General features: G+C 42.1%; 1 protein-coding gene across 2 annotated transcripts in view; it reads right to left on the bottom strand.

Annotated features, from left to right (window-relative positions):
- The window catches only part of LOC136792066 (acyl-coenzyme A oxidase-like protein), a 192,979-nt gene that overhangs the window by 122,159 nt on the left and 52,481 nt on the right, over nucleotides 1-18,339 (bottom strand). Inside the window, exons 4-5 of one of the 2 annotated variants that reach the window (XR_010835228.1) lie at nucleotides 16,346-16,438; nucleotides 2,003-2,112 (exon numbers count right to left, since the gene is read on the bottom strand). The gene's annotated coding sequence lies outside the window, so the exon portion shown is untranslated. Of the gene's footprint in view, nucleotides 1-2,002; nucleotides 2,113-16,345; nucleotides 16,439-18,339 lie in introns of those variants that run through there. The other variant, XR_010835227.1, reaches the window with a different exon arrangement.

The following is an 18,339-nucleotide window of genomic DNA, read 5'->3' as shown; positions in this document are numbered from 1 at the left end:
ACCATATAATATTATTATACTATTATAAACCTAGTAGAATTGAGATGTGTATTGTTGAATTAAGAATATACAAACAGACTAGGAACCAAATAGCCCCCAAATGGACTCCTGCATATATAAAAGTTTAATAAATGTCATAAGTTTAATAAATAATAAACATTTAATAAATGTTCCAGATCACTTGGGAAAGACAGTCAATTCAGTATATGGGGCTGGAACAACTGACAATCCCTACAGGAGAAAAAAAAAATGAAATTAAATCCCTCCCTCACACCACAGACAAAAATTTCTAGTGGATTCAAGAGTTAAATGTGAAAGGTGAAACTCTCAAACTTTAAAAAGTGTATATTTCATGACGTCAAAGTAGACAAGATATGGAAAAGATTGATAAACTCAATTGTAATTTAAGAATTTCTGTTAATCAAAAAGCACCATAAAGAAAATATAAGACAAGCCACAAACTTGGAGACGAGAACTGTAATATCTAAAAGTCAATAAGACCAAAAAAAGAAAGAAAAATCGGCAAAAGGCATGACAGCCATTTCACATAGGAAGAAATACAAATGGCAAACAGACATGTGAAAGCATCCTCAATTGTAACAGTAATATGAAAATGCAATTTTAAAGCATAGTGAGAGATCTTTTTCTTATGTTATATCGACAAAAATTAAGCCTGATAATACCAAGTGTTAGTTCCATAAGACACATGCTGCTGGTGGGGATATAAATTTGTACAATCACTGAAAAACAATTTGACATGATGTAGTAAAGTTGAACACTGGCATACCCACAACACAGCAATTTCACTCCTGGGTCATATACGCTACTGAGGAGTGTTTTTCAAACAATATATTGCAAATGGCTACAGTGGCTCATGAAATCAGTTTAAAGGATTGAGATCAGTATTTTTAAAAAACAAAATTAAAAAATATCAGAGAGCATTATGAGTAATAGGATGAGCATTGTTTCATGAAATGTTTGTTTCACTTGTGTCTGTGGTGGGGAGGGAGGGCAGGAGACTCTAGGGGTGTGTGGGTGTCCATGGTGATGGAGAATGTATTTCTCTGAGTCACAGCAACTAAATTTGAAAGCCCTGTCGAAATTCTTGCCCACGTTCCCCAGAAAACATACACAAGATTTTTCATAAGAGCGTGTTCAAAATGTCAAAAACACAGCCCAAATATCCACTGATACTGGAGATTAAAATGGATGAGCAACTTGTGGCACAGACACATGACGAAATATTATGAGCACAGACAGAAGCTCTTCAACCACACATAACAACTTGGATGAATTTAAGAAACAAAATATTGAGTGAAAACAGGAAGCTACAGAATACCACACACATTATGCCTTATTTCTCAAGCTTAAAGACAATACAAAAAAATCAATGAAAACAACCCAAAGCACAGACCCTGAAGCGAGACTCTCTGGGTTCAAATCCTAGCTCTGTCACCTAGTGTCATGTAACCTTGGGCAAAACACTTAACCTCTGTGCCTGTTTCCTCATCTGTGAAATGGAAATAATAACCTACCTCGTGGGGTGTTTAGGATTAAAACCTGTGAAGTCCTTGGAACAGTGAACACGCCAAAGAGAAGGAACAGGTGTAGGAAGAACAGAATTAGCAATGTTCTGGTTCTTAAGTTGGTTTGTGGGTGCATGAGTATTGAAGATACATATTCATTTATTTTTTCCACATATAAATATTTTTAAAAATTTATATTGGAGTAGAGTTGATTTACAGTGTTGTGTTAGTTTCAGGTATACAGCAAAGTGGTTTAGCTATACATTTACCTATATCGATTCTTTTCCCATATAAGGTATTACATAGTACTGAGGAGAGTTCCCTATGCTATACAGTAGGTTCTTGTTGATTCTCTCTTTTATATCAATATTTAAAATTTAAACAGGAGTGAGTTGTGCCATGACAAGGCCCTGTATACTCAGGCTCAAGAATAAGACACCGGGTCAACAACGTTGGCAGCCTGAACGGTCACGTACCTGGTTCTCAGCTTATCACCCCCTGATTCCGTCCAGTTTCGGAGCAGGCTGGAGATGGGTCTTTCTTCATACTGCTTGGTGTACTGAGCCAGCAGTTCCTGAACCACAACCTGCACATAGAGTTTATCACTTGTCAGCCATTTGTCAAAAACGCAATAAATGCCAGAGTGTCTTTAATTGCTGCAGCAAGGTAAGGTCCAGATACTTCTAGCAAACTCTTTGGAAGGACCCAAAGACAAGACTCATCCTTCCTGAGGTCTCCACTTCCCCACAGCAGATGTGTGGCCCTTACTCACCACTCTCCCTCCATTCCCCATGGCCAGCTTAACTAGCTAACTACTCACTGCTCTCTTTTCCCTTTGAGGCATCAGCTTTTAATGTGGTCCCAAGACCAACCATTTTATTTTTTTATTTTTATTTTTTTTGCGTTAACGTGGACCTCTCACTGTTGTGGCCTCTCCCGTTGCGGAGCACTGGCTCCGGACGCGCAGGCTCAGCCGCCATGGCTCACGGGCCCAGCCGCTCCGCGGCACATGGGATCTTCTCGGACCGGGTCATGAACCTGCGTCCCCTGCATCAGCAGGCGGACCCTCAACCACTGCGCCACCAGGGAAGCCCAAGACCAACCATTTTAGGTGACACTTCAGATAAAACCTACTTGCCTTCCCTGGACCAGATGGGTGGCTGGTCTGTTTTCTTTTATGCCACTGATATTCTATGGTTGATTACGCCTTTGAGGAATCATACTGAAATGTACAGTAAAACAATCTCCATCAATTGCTTTCCTCACAGCTTTACAGTTATAATGTGGGCCTAAAACACTGCATGCTTGTCCAGGTTTATTAAAAGAAGATGTCCAGGGCTAGGCTGTTGTAGAGAGAGGTCCAGGTGACAGTGTGCAGCAACTGCTAGGCACGTCAGTGAGGCCACTTTGGGCCAGCCTGCCCCGCCGAGCCTCCAGCTGACTGCCAGGCAGGAGTGAGCCCCGGTGAGGCCAGCAGAGGAATCACATCACGAGAGCTCAGCCCAAACCGCCGACCTACAAATGATGCCCTAACAATTGCGTGTCGTTATAAGGCACTAACTTTGGGGGTGGGCTTGTTACACAGCCATAAGTTGCTTATTCATTCTCATATGAGTACCAATTTTAGAATATTTCCTTCTTCATTTCACATACATTCATGTTTTTTATAGATTACATAAAATGTTATAATGCTTTCAATCAATGGGATATCGTAAATGATATTTTCGGTTCACAATCTGTTTTGGATTCTATTTATCTGTTTAATGGCTGCATAATATTCTTTGGAGAAATCATACCTAATTAAACATTTCCATTCAATTAGATAATATTTATGTTGTTTCCAATTTTATACTGTCATTAATATCCTTGGTATCAATATATTCAGACAAATAGCACTGTCCTCTTTTTTTTTTTTTTTTTTTTTTTTTTTTTTTTCAGTACGTGGGCCTCTCACTGCTGTGGCCTCTCCCGTTGCGGAGCACAGGCTCTGGACGCGCAGGCCCAGCGGCCATGGCTCACGGGCCCAGCCGCTCCACGGCACATGTGATTTTCCCAGACCGGGGCACGAACCCGTGTCCCCTGCATCGGCAGGCGGACTCTCAACCACTGCGCCATCAGGGAAGCCCAGACTGTCCTCTTTTTGATTATTACCTGAGAATAAATCCAATGAGCTTGACTGATGCAATGGTTCTTAAAGAGGGCCACCCTGACTTTGAGAGGGAAGCTGGAAACTTGTCAAGGCACGTTTGCCTGGGTGACTTTATTGGCATTGGTGGGCAGAGCCAGGCAATGCATGGGACACTCTAACCCAGCAGAGGACTGTGCCACATCCAGTGTCCTGTTGAATGCCATGAGCTCAAACTCATGAAGCCAACTGATAGCCCACAGCCTGACTCTTACACTAAAGCTTTCAGGTTCTCCCCGACCTGGGTCTGTGGAAGGTTAAATTCCCCTGCCCCCTTGAATTCGAAGCAGCCATGGGACTGGCTTTAGGTCAGTGACATGTAAGATGGTGCGATGTTCCCAGTTATGATTGGTCCATAGCCTGGACTTTGGTCTACACTGGAGATGCTACAGCAACTCCATGTATAGAGGCATTGTTAAGTCTTACTATGTTGTTATGCTTATTACACATTCCTTTTGTTTCTTTGTCTTGAATTCTTGAAATCATGTGTCTAGATAAGTTATATTACCCATGACTTCATTTCAGGATAATAAAGGGGGTGTCACAAAATATTTACTATGAAAAAGAGGACATTAGGTCCAATGAGCTTGAGGATCACCATATTATGGGCCAAAGGACCTAAACTTTTTTGTGGCTTCTGCTATACATAGTAAGTGTAAAAATCGAACACTGCTAGCAATGGGAAAATGGGAGAAATTAACTTTGACTAGAATTAAACTTAAAATGATATAGCAATCAAGGTCAGTTTCACTGACATCACTAGGATTAACACATCCTTTGTTTTTGTTCATCTGTTAAAGTTATGATGGCTCTAACTCCATCACCCTCCTGTTACAAGAGCAAAAACATTCCCAGCATTAAAAATTGGTCTGATTCCCACCCCTCCCCTCATACGTTTGCTTGCTTTATTTTTATTTATTTATTTATTTATTTTTTTTGCGGTACGCGGGCCTCTCACTGCTGTGGCCTCTCCCGTTGCGGAGCACAGGCTCCGGACGCGCAGGCTCAGCGGCCATGGCTCACGGGCCTAGCCGCTCTGCGGCATGTGGGATCTTCCTGGACCGGGGCACGAACCCGTCTCCCCTGCATCGGCAGGTGGACTCTCAACCACTGCACCACCAGGGAAGCCCCTTGCTTTATTTTTCCACATTGAATTTACTGCTACCTGAGGACAGAGAGCATTACAACTCGCTATTGGTTTCTTGTCCTTCTGCTGCTTTGTGCCCTCAAACAATGTGCAACACAGAGATAGGAGTTGAGGAATCTTTCTTAAATAAGTGAATAAATAAATAAATCTCCTTCCTATGTTTAGTATCTCACCTGATCTTTTCAATTCCTTAATAATTTCCTTTAACTTTTGTCTCGATGTCCACCTTTCTGATTTAAGCAACTTACATTGGGAGAATCAACTCGTTTTAACTAGATTTAAAATTAGAAGACCATAATAACTCAGTTTAGGTGCTAAACTTAAAAGATAGACACACTGGAGCCTAGCTAATATCACAAAAGCAGATTCCTCAGTTTAGATCTCTGCTCCTTTCTCTTTACTTTTCGCTCCTTGCTTTTGGAATCATTCATCTTTTTCTAGGGTCATGAGACAAGAAAACCTGATTTTTTAAAATGAGTTTACTTTCTGCTATCGATGCCCCCTGGTGAAGAATTAAGTGGTTGAAGCTATCAGCTACCATGGGGTTTGGGCAGGACAGTCTCTAAATTCAGTACTTTATTTGATAAATGATCAGGGGGAAGCAAAGATAGATCAGTCACCCTCTCAACTGAGCGGGCAATGAAGATGTGCTTTTTTTGACCTCATGTATGTGTTCCTGAATACATTATAACATATAATATATATAAATTATATAATAAATAAATTTTAAAATATAAATAAATTTTAAAATATAAATAAATTATATAACATTATATAAAACACATAATATACTATATTTATATATATAATTTTAACTTTCTATTTTAAAATAATTATATACACAAAAAGTTGCAAAATCAAAATAGAACAGCGAGGTTTTGTCTAGTCACCATCCAGATTACCCCAAAAGTGATATCTCACGTGCAATAATGATGATCAAAACTAGGAAATTCAGTAAAATTTGTATACATTGAATGTTTTAGTTGTAATAGAGATTTCATTATTTAAAAAGGAACCCAGTAGTAAAATAAACCCATTTTATAGAATAAAATATATTTCTTTTCAATACAAGTAATTACATCCTTATCTAGGTCTGGTGTTTTGAAAACTTACACCAGATTTTCTTAAGACAACCTGTGAGGTTATTTCTTTCCAGGCGATTGTCTCTGTGTGGCTCTTCACACAGTTCTCTTGTTCAACATGTGAATACTCTTTATTTTCTTCTATTTACTTGATAAATTCCCAGGGCTTGAGTCCTGCTGCACCTGTTCAGGAGTCCCTTTTCTTAAGAGAACTCCAGGGGACTAAGCAGCCAGAACAGCTATGTTCTTGCCTTTTGTAAAAGATCCCATCTGTAGAAGGAATCAAGCTAATCTACAGCCAACATTTGGAAGCCATGAGCCTGAGCAAGTATGCAGAATAATGACATCACAAACGTGCATGTGTAACGAATATCCTATGCATCAGAGAACACTGATTATGGAGCATCAATAAAAATTATTTTTTAGGTCGAATGGCTTTTCAAGGCATGTAGGAAGCAACTAGCATTTCTACATGCTGAGTATTTCACTGATTTATGCCAGCTACAGTGAAACTTGGATTTAAAAGTCTAACAAGTAGTATCTGCTACCACCGCAGAAATGCTTACAGTCAATTAGGATAGCAAACACGGTCTCTAAGGAAAAGCCAGCAGATGTTATCCACTCTATAACAGGACAAGGCAGGCAGTGAGGCTGCACTCAGGTCTATACCACGTAGGGTGATGGATTCACTCAAAGTGGCAGTACTTGTGGCATTGGGGTCCCAAATCATGCCCTAGGCAGGACTGGCTATGGAATTTGGGACCTGGAGCAAAACAAAAATGCAGGGTCCCTTGTTCAAAAATTATTAAGAATTTCAAGATGGTGAGAGCAGAGCAGCAAACCAAGCACAGGCCCTTCTGAGCACGAGGTCCTGTACGACTGCACAGATTTTGCCCCATGAAGCTGGACCTGGCCCTGAGGGTCCCAGGAAGATGGGCAGACACAAATATAACTGCGTGTTCTGTGTTTTTATTACAGCTACATCTGGCAACTCAAGGTACCTTAGGGCAGCTCAGGTGTCACCCAGGGAGTGAGGTTGCAGAAAAGGCCAACTGGACATGATCCTCCACTAAGGACGTTATTTTCCTCTTTTAGATGCTGGATACCCCATCAAGGTAAGATTTCTTAGAGGATAATCTGTAAAGATTCCCTGGCTAGAAGGAAAGAAAAAGAGAGAAAGAGAGGAAGGAAGGAAGGAAGGAAGGAAGGAAGGGAGGGAGGGAGGGAGGCAGGGAAAGAGGGAGGGAGGGAGGAAGCGAGGGAGGAGAGAAGGAAGGGAAGGAAGGAGGAAAGAAAGAAAAGAGGAAGAAAGAAAGGGAGGGAGGGAGAAAGGAAGAAAGAAGGAAAGAAAGAAAGAGAGAGAGAGAGAAAGAGAAAGAGAGAAAGAAAGAAGGAAGGAAGGAAGGAAAGAAAGAAAAGAGAAAGAAAGAAGGAAAGAAAGAAAGAAAGGGAGGGAGGGAGGAAGGAGGGGAGGGAGGAAGGAAGGAAGAAAGAAAGGAAGCAAAAAAGAAACAAAGAGAAAGAAAGGAAGGAAGGAAAGAAAGAAAGGAAGAAATGAAGGAAAGAAGGAAGGGAGACAAGGAGACAGAGAGAGAGAGGGAGGGAGGAAAGCGAGAGAGAGGGAGGGAGCGAGATTGATTTCCGTGCAGAAAATGAAGAAGTCACTTTGATGAGCACAGAAGTACAGATAAAGGTTCAGAAGGCTCTCTTTCTCCCAAACCTCACACATGGAGCTCTTGGGGAGAACTTTCAGTAGTTAGATGCTGGAACATCTGGTTTTGAAAGAATTAGTGCCAGCTCTGTTATGGGTCGATGGATTTGGAAAGAGAAAACTAAAACGTCTGTTCAAACTACCTTGGTCAGCTTTTCTAAGAGTGCATCATCTCAACGTCCCTCCAAGTCCCCCAAAATGAACGAGCACATTTTGTAAATGCTTCGTATCGACTCTATCCCGAAGCAGATGTCTGAGCTGTCCCCCTCCCGCTATTTCCAATGGCCGCCCCCTGGCCTGGGCAGCACCTCCTTCCTCTCGGCTGAGACTCGGTCCCAAGTCTGCTCTTGCTGCCCCGCCGACGGCCTTCGCAGCCTTCCCTAGGCCGCCCTCTGCCTACCTCTGGTCCCATTTCACACACCTGTTTGTTTCTGCCATCATCAGGGGTGATTCTGGGAGAAACTCCCCATCTGTAGATCTCTGGGGAGATCACTTGGAACCGTCTGCCTCTGATTCTGCTGGGTCAGGCAGACCCTCGTTCTCTCTCTCCAAGAGGCCCTCAGAAGAGGAAGGCAGTTCCACCCTTCAGGAAAGCAGAGCTGTCATCTGCAGGCTGATCACCCCCGTACCGCCTGCTCCTTGTACCACTGCTCTTGCAGCCAGATCTCAGTCTCTTTTAGAACTGACACTCGAGGCCCTGCAGTTGGGTTGACCCAACCTCTGGTTTTAGGAGTGTCGGCAACTGTGTTCTTTCTGGCAACTCAACATCTCCACCTGCTGATCTCACTAGGGTTCAACCTACAGACAGAAGGCTGGGGCCCCACTGAGAATGTCCCTTCTGGTTTACTGTATGGTTCTTTCCAGGAACAGAGGGAGTCCAGGTTCCGCAGCCTGAGGGCCAGTCCTCACCCAACACCATACTTGTCCCCAAACCCCATTGTAATACCTGAGGTCCAGCTCATCTGGGAGAAGAATCTGGAATTCACCCCAGTGATGGGGGTGAGGAGAACATTAGGGCTGAAGAGTAAGAGGTGGGTGTGCTTGTAGGCATGGCCTTTATTCTCTTGAAGAGGCCTCCCTCCCTCCCTTTGTTACTCTTTCTTCCTTCTCTTCCCTCCCTCACTTTTTATACTTAAGGGGGGGACTGTTTCTTTGAATGGTTTTAAATAAATTTGATTTGGAAATTTTTAAAAACTTCAAGCCATACTATGGTCTTAAATAAAAAGTAAATGTCTCCTATCCAATGCCTTACCTCCAGGACCTCACTCCAGAAATACCCATTCTTAATTAGTTTTTGTTCTCCTAGAAGAAGCAGCTTCCAAATGTCAAGGTCAAACAGATTCTTGTGTTATGTTTTAGTCTGCTTCCTATTTGGAACATGCTTTTGATTGAGCAGCTTTATTTTTCCTGGAGTCTTAATGGACTATTTCTCCCCTTGTTTCAAGAAGAACCATATGCCTTTTCCATCATCACTAAGACCTCCCTGCTTCTTAATCATTCTATCTGTTGACCCGAAATCATTTCTTTCTCGAAGTCATTCTTTTCATCCTTCCGACTTCCTGTTCTAATTTGGACTAATTGTGTTCTGGGCCTGCTACACCACTACTATGCAGGTATTTCTTTATACATACTCCTCTTGGATTAGCTCCAGAAAGCACGGATGTCTTTCTAATTCTTAATTCCCTTTATGCTTTTCTCCAGTTCATCTACAAGTAATATTGTTCAGAAAGTGCACGGCAAGGTAAACTTCCTGAGCATCTGAGTATCTGTAAATCTGGCTCATATTTGATGAATAATTTAGCTAGCTATAAAATTTTACGTTCAAAATGACTTTCTTCTGAATTCTAAAGGCATCGTTCCATTTTATTTCAGACCCTGGCCACTCAAAGTGTGGTCCACAGACCAGCACTGCCAACATCACCGAGGAGCTTGCTAGAAAGCAGAAATGCGGACCCACCCCAGAATCTGAATGTGAACAAGATCCCTAGGAACGTATGGGTGCGGTGGAGTTGAGAGGCACTGCCCCAGCCTTCAGCGCTGCCGCTAACAGGGCTGAGGTCAATCTGACTCTCTTTTCTTAGTAAATAATCTGATGTTTCTTCAGTCTAAAGTTCGGCGGCCCTCTCTTTGTCCTTACTTGGTGATCTGAAATCCTCCAGGCTGTCTTCAGACTCTGACCTTTTCTGGTGGGTCCTGCCAATTTCAAGACTAGTGACTTTTTTCAGATGTGGGAAATTGTCTTCTTTTATTTCTCTGGATTTGTCTGCCTTTCTGGGTTCTCTGCTCCCTCTTTTAGGTATGTCACCAGTTTCCTAGACACGATCATCCAGCTCTCTTAGCCTTTCCCTTTTACTCACCTTCACTTAGTTTTGCTGATCTCCATTCTACGAAGTTTTCTCAAATTTACCCTTCGGCCTTTATAATGGATTTTTTAAAAATTAAGCAAACATATAATTTTAATCTACTGTGGTTCTTGGCACTAGGATTACTATGGTTTAAAGCACTACAGTTCTCTGAGTGCTCATTTGTCAAGGCGGGGTGTTTTCCTCTTATGGATGTAAGGTCATCACACATCTCCAGGGATATTAATGGGTTTTTGCTTCTCCTAGTGCCACTTATTCTATTTGTTCATATTGCTCCTTCTTTTTCATGTGCTATGGTTCTTCCTTAAGTTTCTGATCATCCTAATTAGATAACCTGTATTATGGAATTATTGTTCATTTGCTTAGGTGTGATGATGGTACTGTGCTTTTGTAAGAAAATATCCTTATTTTAGAAAATGAATGTCAAAGTTTTTAGGGATGAAGTGTCTGATGTCTGCAACTTTCAAATGGTTCCACACACACACACACACACACACACACACACACACACAAATATGTGTATAAAGAGAATAAGAAAGAGACCACATAAGTATAGCAAAACGTTAACATTTAGAAGTAGAAAACATGTCCAAGTGTTATTGCACTAGTCTGTCAATTTTCCCTTGAAATTTCTGTTTGAAATTTTCAGAAGTTGGAAATAGTAAGAAAAACAAAACAAAATATCTGAATATCATTGGGAAAATACCCCAAGGGGCCTGAAATCCCTAAGGAATCAGCTTTCTTGCAGGAAACGAGATACACGCTTGGTTTTTAAGCAACTCAGGCTGTAGGTCATTTGCATTTTTGCATATATGCTCTTGGAGTAATAAACAATGGATGCAAAGCCTCTGACTGATATTCCTCAGGAAATCTGTGGATTAAGAAGGGACCTGTCCTAGGGTACCTCTAATGAAGCAAAAGAAAGTTATAATGGGATTTCATGGGTGTAGGCAGTAATTGGATTTGGTGGAGGGTGTAATTAAATTTCACCAAGGGCCTACAACCTCTGCCCTGGGAAAATAATGAAAGGGTCAGAAGACCTTCTATCTTGCTTAAAGGGAAATATACAAAGCCTGCAGAAACTCTGAAGCACGTGCCTGCTCTGTCCACATCTCCTCAATCATGGGACAGCAGCTCTAGTATCTTCAGGATCGCTAAGAAAAATCCCACCTTCAAGCAGAGGGTTGAAAGCCCTGTAAGTAATGGAAGAATACTATGAAAATTACTGACCAGTTTCTGTCCCCTGGTCTCCTGAAATTTCTCTCTCTGCTTTGATAAGTGGAATCAAAACAGAATCCAGCCCAGAGAGGGACAGCCTCCCCAACATGGGCTGATTCCAACACTCAAGTGGAAGGCCAGGTTGACCAGCGGAGGGTAGCTAGCGCCACCTTCTCCACCACTGGGTGGATGCCAGGCAGTCTGAAAGCTCTGGGTACAAAGCAGGGCATGTCAACTGTAGGTCTCCTGGTAGGCTGTGTCCACTGGCAACAAGCAGGCAGGCTGCCCCCACTCCTTCCCCAGCAAATCTCAGTCTCTCACCCCAGGAGACTAAGCCCTCCCTGGGCAACCGAAGTGTCCTTCCTACTGTAGGTTTCCAGAGCTGTGGCGGATGCTACTGCTGTAGTCAGGTTCTCTGATGTGGGGAGGATGGCTGTCCTGCCATCAGACAAGCCTTCAGAGAAATGCCTGGCTCTCTGCCCCCATCCCGCTCCTGCTCTCCATCCCTGTGACTCAGCACCTCTCCAGAGACATCCAAAAGAAACAATTCCCACTTCCATCAGTGTTCCCTTGAGTTCATCCATCCATTCCATCCCATCTGCTTCCCAGTCTCCAGAAATGTATCAAACTCCTCTGTCTTCTGATGGCCCCTCTACTGTTGTCAATGGCCTTGCAGATCTGTTCCCCTCTATTCTTTCTTCTAGTTATTTCAAAAGGATTGAAGAGGAAAGAGCTGCCTTGTTGGCGTTCATGCCATGATCCCGAACCAGAAGTCATCCCCTTGGTTTTTAATCCTCTTATCTATGGTGCAGTGTCTAAGTATCTTCTTTCCTTCTAATTCTGGATGCTGTGGGAATGCTTCCCCACTCACCACCACCTTTAATCTTTCGTTTTCTTAGCAATAAAATCAGGAAGGGCATCTGCCTTATCTTAGAGCCCCACTGTGGAAGAGTTAACACAGAAGGCCTGAGACTGCTATTCTTGGAAGGGTGTGCTTGCAAGGATGCCCTTGGCTGGCACCTGGGAACCTGGATTTGGGGAGGGTTCCCATCATTCTGTGACTGACAAGGCTGGCTCTCTGTGCCTAAACACTTCGTGCAAACAATACAGTTTGTGCTGAACACTTGTTTTCTGTCTGAAAGTCTGGAATTCTAATATGTGCTAGGCAGAGGGTGCCTACGTGACCAGCCTCCAGTAAAAAACTTGGATGTTGAGTCTCTGATGAGCTTCCCTGGTAAACAGCGTCTCACATGTACTGTCACAGTTCACTGCTGGAAGAAGTAAGCATGTCCTTTGTGACTCCACTGGGACAGGAATCTTGGAAGCTAATGCTCGGTTTCCTTCAGACTCTGCCCATGTGCCTTTTCCCTTTGCCGAGTCTGTGTTTTATCCTTTTGCTACAATAAATCCTAACCGTGAGTATGATTATATGTGGCATCCTGTGAGTTCTCCTAGAGAATTATCAAACCTGGGCGTGGTCTTGGGGACCCCTGATCCACACCACTTATAAAATCCGTGTTTCCAGCTCCTGATAAGCTTTGATCATAGCTTGAGGTAGTATTTTTCCAGCATGTGTCTGGAAGACATCTATCTGGAAAATTGGCCAAAGAAGGCCTACACAATCTAGTTTTTTAAAGGTATTATTTATTTATTTATTTTTGGCTGTGTTGGGTCTTCGTTGCTGCGCGCAGGCTTTCTCTAGTTGCGGCGAGCAGGGGCTGCTCTTCATTGCGGTGTGCGGGCTTCTCACTGCAGTGGCTTCTCTTGTTGTGGAGCGCGGGCTCTAGGTGCGTGGGCATCAGGAGTTGTGGCTCGCAGGATCTAGAGCGCAGGCTCGGTCATTGTGGCGCAAGGGCTTAGTCGCTCCACGGCACGTGGGATCTTCCCGGACCAGGGCTCGAACCTGTATCCCCTGCACTGGCAGGTGGATTCTTAACCACTGTGCCACGAGGGAAGCCCCACAATCTGGTTTTAAGGTCTCTGGTGATCTCCTTTCCAGCAGACTGTGAAACTGGACCATCCCTGGCTTCCTTCCTCAGCCTGGGCCTCAAAACCCTGTATGGGCTCTTACTGCTGGGTGCTCTGCCTCTTTGTGATGACGTGTGTCCTCCCGAGCAGGCAGCTCAGCCTCCCTCCAGCCCGACACCCCTGCATCCCTGCCCTCCATGGTCCAGAGTCCCTCTGTGTCACTGCCCATGCTCCCATTTATATGACAAGAAGCCAGCTGTCCCTGTTTCTCCTGTGCTTCCACTTCGCTTCATAGTTAGAAACTGGGACTGCTCCCAGAACGAAATTAAACAACCTTTCCATAGTGTCTACAAGCTAGAGCTTTCAATTAAAGCACTGAGTCACAACCTTCAGGGTCAAGCAATGTCGAACCACACGCTTGAGTTTAAAATATACTCCTGAAGAGAAAACTGGTGGAAAACCTCACACACTTGGATTATCAGCTGAGGTGGAGAATGTGAATTAGTGCCATGTCTGATTACTGAATATCCTTAAGGAGAGTTTTTTAAAACAACACTTAGGCAGGAGAGAGACAGGAGAAAAGCAATTTTTAATCCAGCCCACATTAAATGGAAATTCTGAAATAATTCTGAATAATTAATTCCAAATAATTTACTTTACTCATAGTATATTCTTGGCTCCCTTAGCAAATATTAGTTGACCATATATGCATGACTTTATTTCTGGGCTCTTGATTCTGTTCCATGGGTCGATGTGTCTCTTTTAATGCCACTACCATACTGTTTTGATTACTACAGCAGTGTCCTGCACAGCTGGGGAAGCTGGGTGTTGTTCACTCACATGCTCTCATTTTCCCCATGGGAGAAATCACCAGCCGAGAAGGTCTTTCTGTCCTTTAGCTGTGCCACCCTGGGAGAGGAGTAACACAGGTGAAGGGAAGCTGTTCCTCTTACCGTCTTCAGTGTGTTCAACCTCAGATTTTTTGTTTGTTTGTTTGTTCCAACAACGTGCTGGAACTTCTCCACTGGACTCCTGGGCTTTCACAAAGGAGCTCTCATCGATGAGTAATTGTCAAAACTGGTGTTCTTTGGGGGAAAGATGGCAGAAAACGCCTCTTCCACCATTTTGATGATGTCTTAGAATAAGTCTATGTCTACAAAAAACTTCGTTATGATTTTGGTAGGAATCTCATTATATAAATATATATAGATAGACAGATCAGTTCTGGCAAAATGGACATGTTTCCTGGGCAGAGTCATCCAATCTGTGAAGATATTTAGTATGCCTCTCCATTCACTTAGGACTTCTTTGATTTCTTTCGACAGCATTTTATAATTTCCAGCATAAAGATCCTATACATAGCTGTTAGATTTACACCTATGTATTTCATTTTCTTTGAAACAATTGTAAATGATATTGTATGTTTAATTTCAGTTTCCACATGTTCCTTAGTGGTATATAGAAATCTGATTGATTTTTGTGTATTGATCTTATATCCTGTGGTCTTGCTGAACTCACTTATTAGTTCTAGAAGTTTTTTGCAGATTCCTTGGATTCTCTATGTAGACAATGATGTAATCTGCAAATAGGAACAGTTTCATTTCTTTCCCTTTTAATCTCTACGTATTTTATTTATTTTTTCTTGCCTGATTGCCCTCACCATAACTTCCAACTCCATGTTAAATAGCAGTGGCAGCAGTGGACATCCTTGACTTATATCTGATCTTAGGGGGAAAGCATTCAGTGTGTCACCATTAAGCATGATGTTAGCTACAGTTTTTTGTGGATACTTTTTTATCCACAAGTTGCAGAAATTCCCCTCTATTCCTAGTTTGCCGAGAGATTTTATCAAGAACCGTTGTTGGATTTGGTCAAATGCTTTTTCTGTGTAAACCAACATGATCATGATTTTTTTAATTTTTCAGTCACTTGATATGATGGATTACATTGATTGACTTTTGAATGTTGAAGCTGCCTTGTATACCAGGAATGAATCCCACTTCTTCATGGTATATAATTCATTTTCTACACTGCCAGATTTCATTTGTTAAAATCTTATTGAGGATTTTTGTATCTAAGGTCATGCAGGTTTTTGATATGTAGCTTCCCCTTTATTGTACTCTCTTACTTTTGGTATCAGAGTAATATGAGCTGTATAAAACCGAGTTGGGAATTGTTTTCTTCTCTTCTATTTTCTGCAAGAGATTGTGTAAAATTCTTCTTTAAATGTTTGATAGAATTCTCCAATGAAACCTAGACCTGAAGGTTTCTTTGGGGGGAGATTTTGTATTACTATTTAACATTAAATTTCTTTTCCATTATAGGACTACACAGGTTGTCTATTTCAAGTGGCTGCATTTGGGTCTTTGTGGTTTTTGAGGAATTGGTAATTTCTTCTAAGTCACCAAATATATTAATGTGAAGTTATTTTCTAGTATTCCCTCATTATTATTTTAGTGGCTGCAGGATATCTAGTTATGTATCTTTTTTCATTCCTAATACTGGTTATTTGAATCTTCCTATTTTTTGTCTTTGTCATTCTTGCTAGGTAGTTAACAACTTTATTGATTCTTTTCAAAGAATCAGCTTTCTGTTTCATGGATTTTTCACCTTTTTCAATTTCATTGATTTGTGCTCTTTTCTTTGTTAGTCTCTTTTTTATGCTTATTTTGCTCCACTTTTTTATTTTCTGGAGGTGGGAACAAAATTTTTTGAGACATATTCTCTTTTCTAAAGTAAACATTTAATGCTATAAATTTCCCTCTAAGCATTGCTTTATCTGCATCCAACATTTTTTGATATGTTGTGTTTTCATTTTCATTCACTCTATGTATTTTAAACTGGACCTTACAAACTCTTTGGGAATAGCCTTCCCAGTAGAATCTATATGACACCCATAAGTACATGAAGTAGTTTTCTTAAGCCATAAAAAGATATAGTTCAGCATCAAAGATCATCTAGGAAATAAATTAACACCCCCTCAATTCAACTACTGCAAAAATCAAGTGCTTAATGGAAAAACACCAGCCAATTAAGTGAAGACATCAGATGAAGATAAAACATATAAAGCATTTCAGATTTCTGGATAACTCTTGATCTTGAAAATTATGCTGTTTAAAAAGAATAAACATTTCCCGAATCTTACCTGTAGCATTACAACACTGTCACCTCCAAAAGTTACAAACACATCTGTGTCACATTTTAAGCCTGGGATTCGATTTTCCATCATGTATCCCTACTGCAAAAAAAAAAAAAAAAGAAAAGAAGCAGATTTTAAATTTGTAGTCCCATGATTATAAAGGACTAACATTTTCTTTGAAATTAAATACAGACAATTGAAAAAAAGAAAATAACTCTATTTCTCCTACCCAGAATAGCCATCCTAAGAATTTTGACCCATCCCATGAGCTTTTGGTCCATAAATATTATTTGAGGGTATGGCCTTTGTAGGTAGTAAAAACATTTGAAAACAGTCATGTCACATTTTTCCAAAATATTTCAACAAATTATGCTATTTTTTTTCCCTCTCTCTTCCAAATCTTATGAATTCGAAAAAATGTCAAGGTATTTGTGATTACACCCCACAAATATGCAGGAGAATGATGCCTCCCCCACCCAAACCCTTTTTTAATCAGCAAATATACCTATGATTCTTGGAGACAACATAAAAATTCCTAAATTGCCACTCTGCCTCTTCATGTCATTAAATATTCTGCATCATAAATATACACTCCAGCTTCCAGCTAGTTTTTAACTTTTTTTCTTTTCTCACTTCCTGAAATCCTTATTTAAATGGCAGTAGCCTGCTGCTCCTTTCCAAAGTGGTGAAGTGTTTCTGCACACACACTGGGAGAATCAGCTCCTCCAGAGAAAGCTATCAGCCCCAGGCCAGACGTGGAGGGAGAAGAGTTGCCCACGTTTGGCCACAGGCCCTTCCCCTTCTCAAGGCCTCTGTGCTCTCTTTCTTCCAGCCCATTGTCCTCCCCCTTAACTCTCAGAATCCTTCCCACTCTCAGAATCTGCTTCCAAATCAGCCCTACCATGTAAGTTACATCACAGGTGGCTGTTGCATCACCTCTCCCAGGAGTATGTACACTTAGCACTTTGGCTCTGTCTAGGAATGACAAGATTCAGCCCCTGTTGGAATTTTCAAGCCACATGGGCCAGGGAGGGTCACAGAGGGTGCTCCCGTGGGCAGCCGTATACTCCAACCTCAAGGTACCCGTTATCCTTGGAGTACCTGCTTCATTTCTGGAAACGACCACTTGAGTCACAGAAGTGGGCACTCTGGGTTACCACTGCCTGCAGAGGCTGAAGTCCTGTGAGTATCCCTGCTTTCCTGTCCCGGGAGCCATCCTCTGATGCCCCGCTACTTCCCCTGGTCCCCCTCAGCATCACGGCGGTCCGGGCAGGCCCTCTGCGCAGTGTTAGTTCACAGAAGCAAAGGCATCTTCACAAACCCTCAGGAATCCTTCATAACTTTCATAAAGGTAAACTGATTACATTTATGGAAACATAAATTGGTGGCATTTCCAGCCTGGAGAAGTTCAGCCGTGCCTCCCCTCCCCCATCATAACCACAGGGTAAACACCCTGATCCCCGGGCAAACCACATGAGATCGGGTTCTGACTGAGTGTGATCAGGCCCCAGAGTGTTTCCCCTGCAAGGGAGTAGCTGACTCACTTTCACCATCAGCATTCTACCATTTATCGAGTATCTGCCACAAGCCAGATACTGAGCTGGGTGCTTGACCAGACTTCGCTTTATTATTTCACTTAATCCTTTTCCTCCTCTCAATAGCCTGTGAGATAGGCATTACCCCATTTTACAGATGAAGAGAGCAAGGCTCAAGGGCTATGTTGGAATGTTCTTGAATAACCCCTCAAGTTCTGATACGAAAAAGATGAACATGAGACCTACCACCTCAGACTTGTGAAGAAGCTGTTATATATAAGAAGCACACCTGCTAAAGGCTCAAAATAATAATTTTGAAGACATAAAGTACTTTTTCCTTGATCATTTTGCTCTGGTCTCTTCCAGCAAGAGAGGGAGAAACAGGTTCTCTGCTGTTCTGACATTTTGGAACTGTTCACACCCTGCCCTGGAAACCAGGCCATCAGGGCTTTAAAATAACCTAAG

This window comes from Kogia breviceps, chromosome 11 (genome assembly GCF_026419965.1).
Source record: "Kogia breviceps isolate mKogBre1 chromosome 11, mKogBre1 haplotype 1, whole genome shotgun sequence".
Taxonomy (NCBI): domain Eukaryota; kingdom Metazoa; phylum Chordata; class Mammalia; order Artiodactyla; family Physeteridae; genus Kogia; species Kogia breviceps.
Note: the sequence above shows the minus strand (reverse complement) of the source record. Positions and strands in the feature narration are given on the sequence as shown.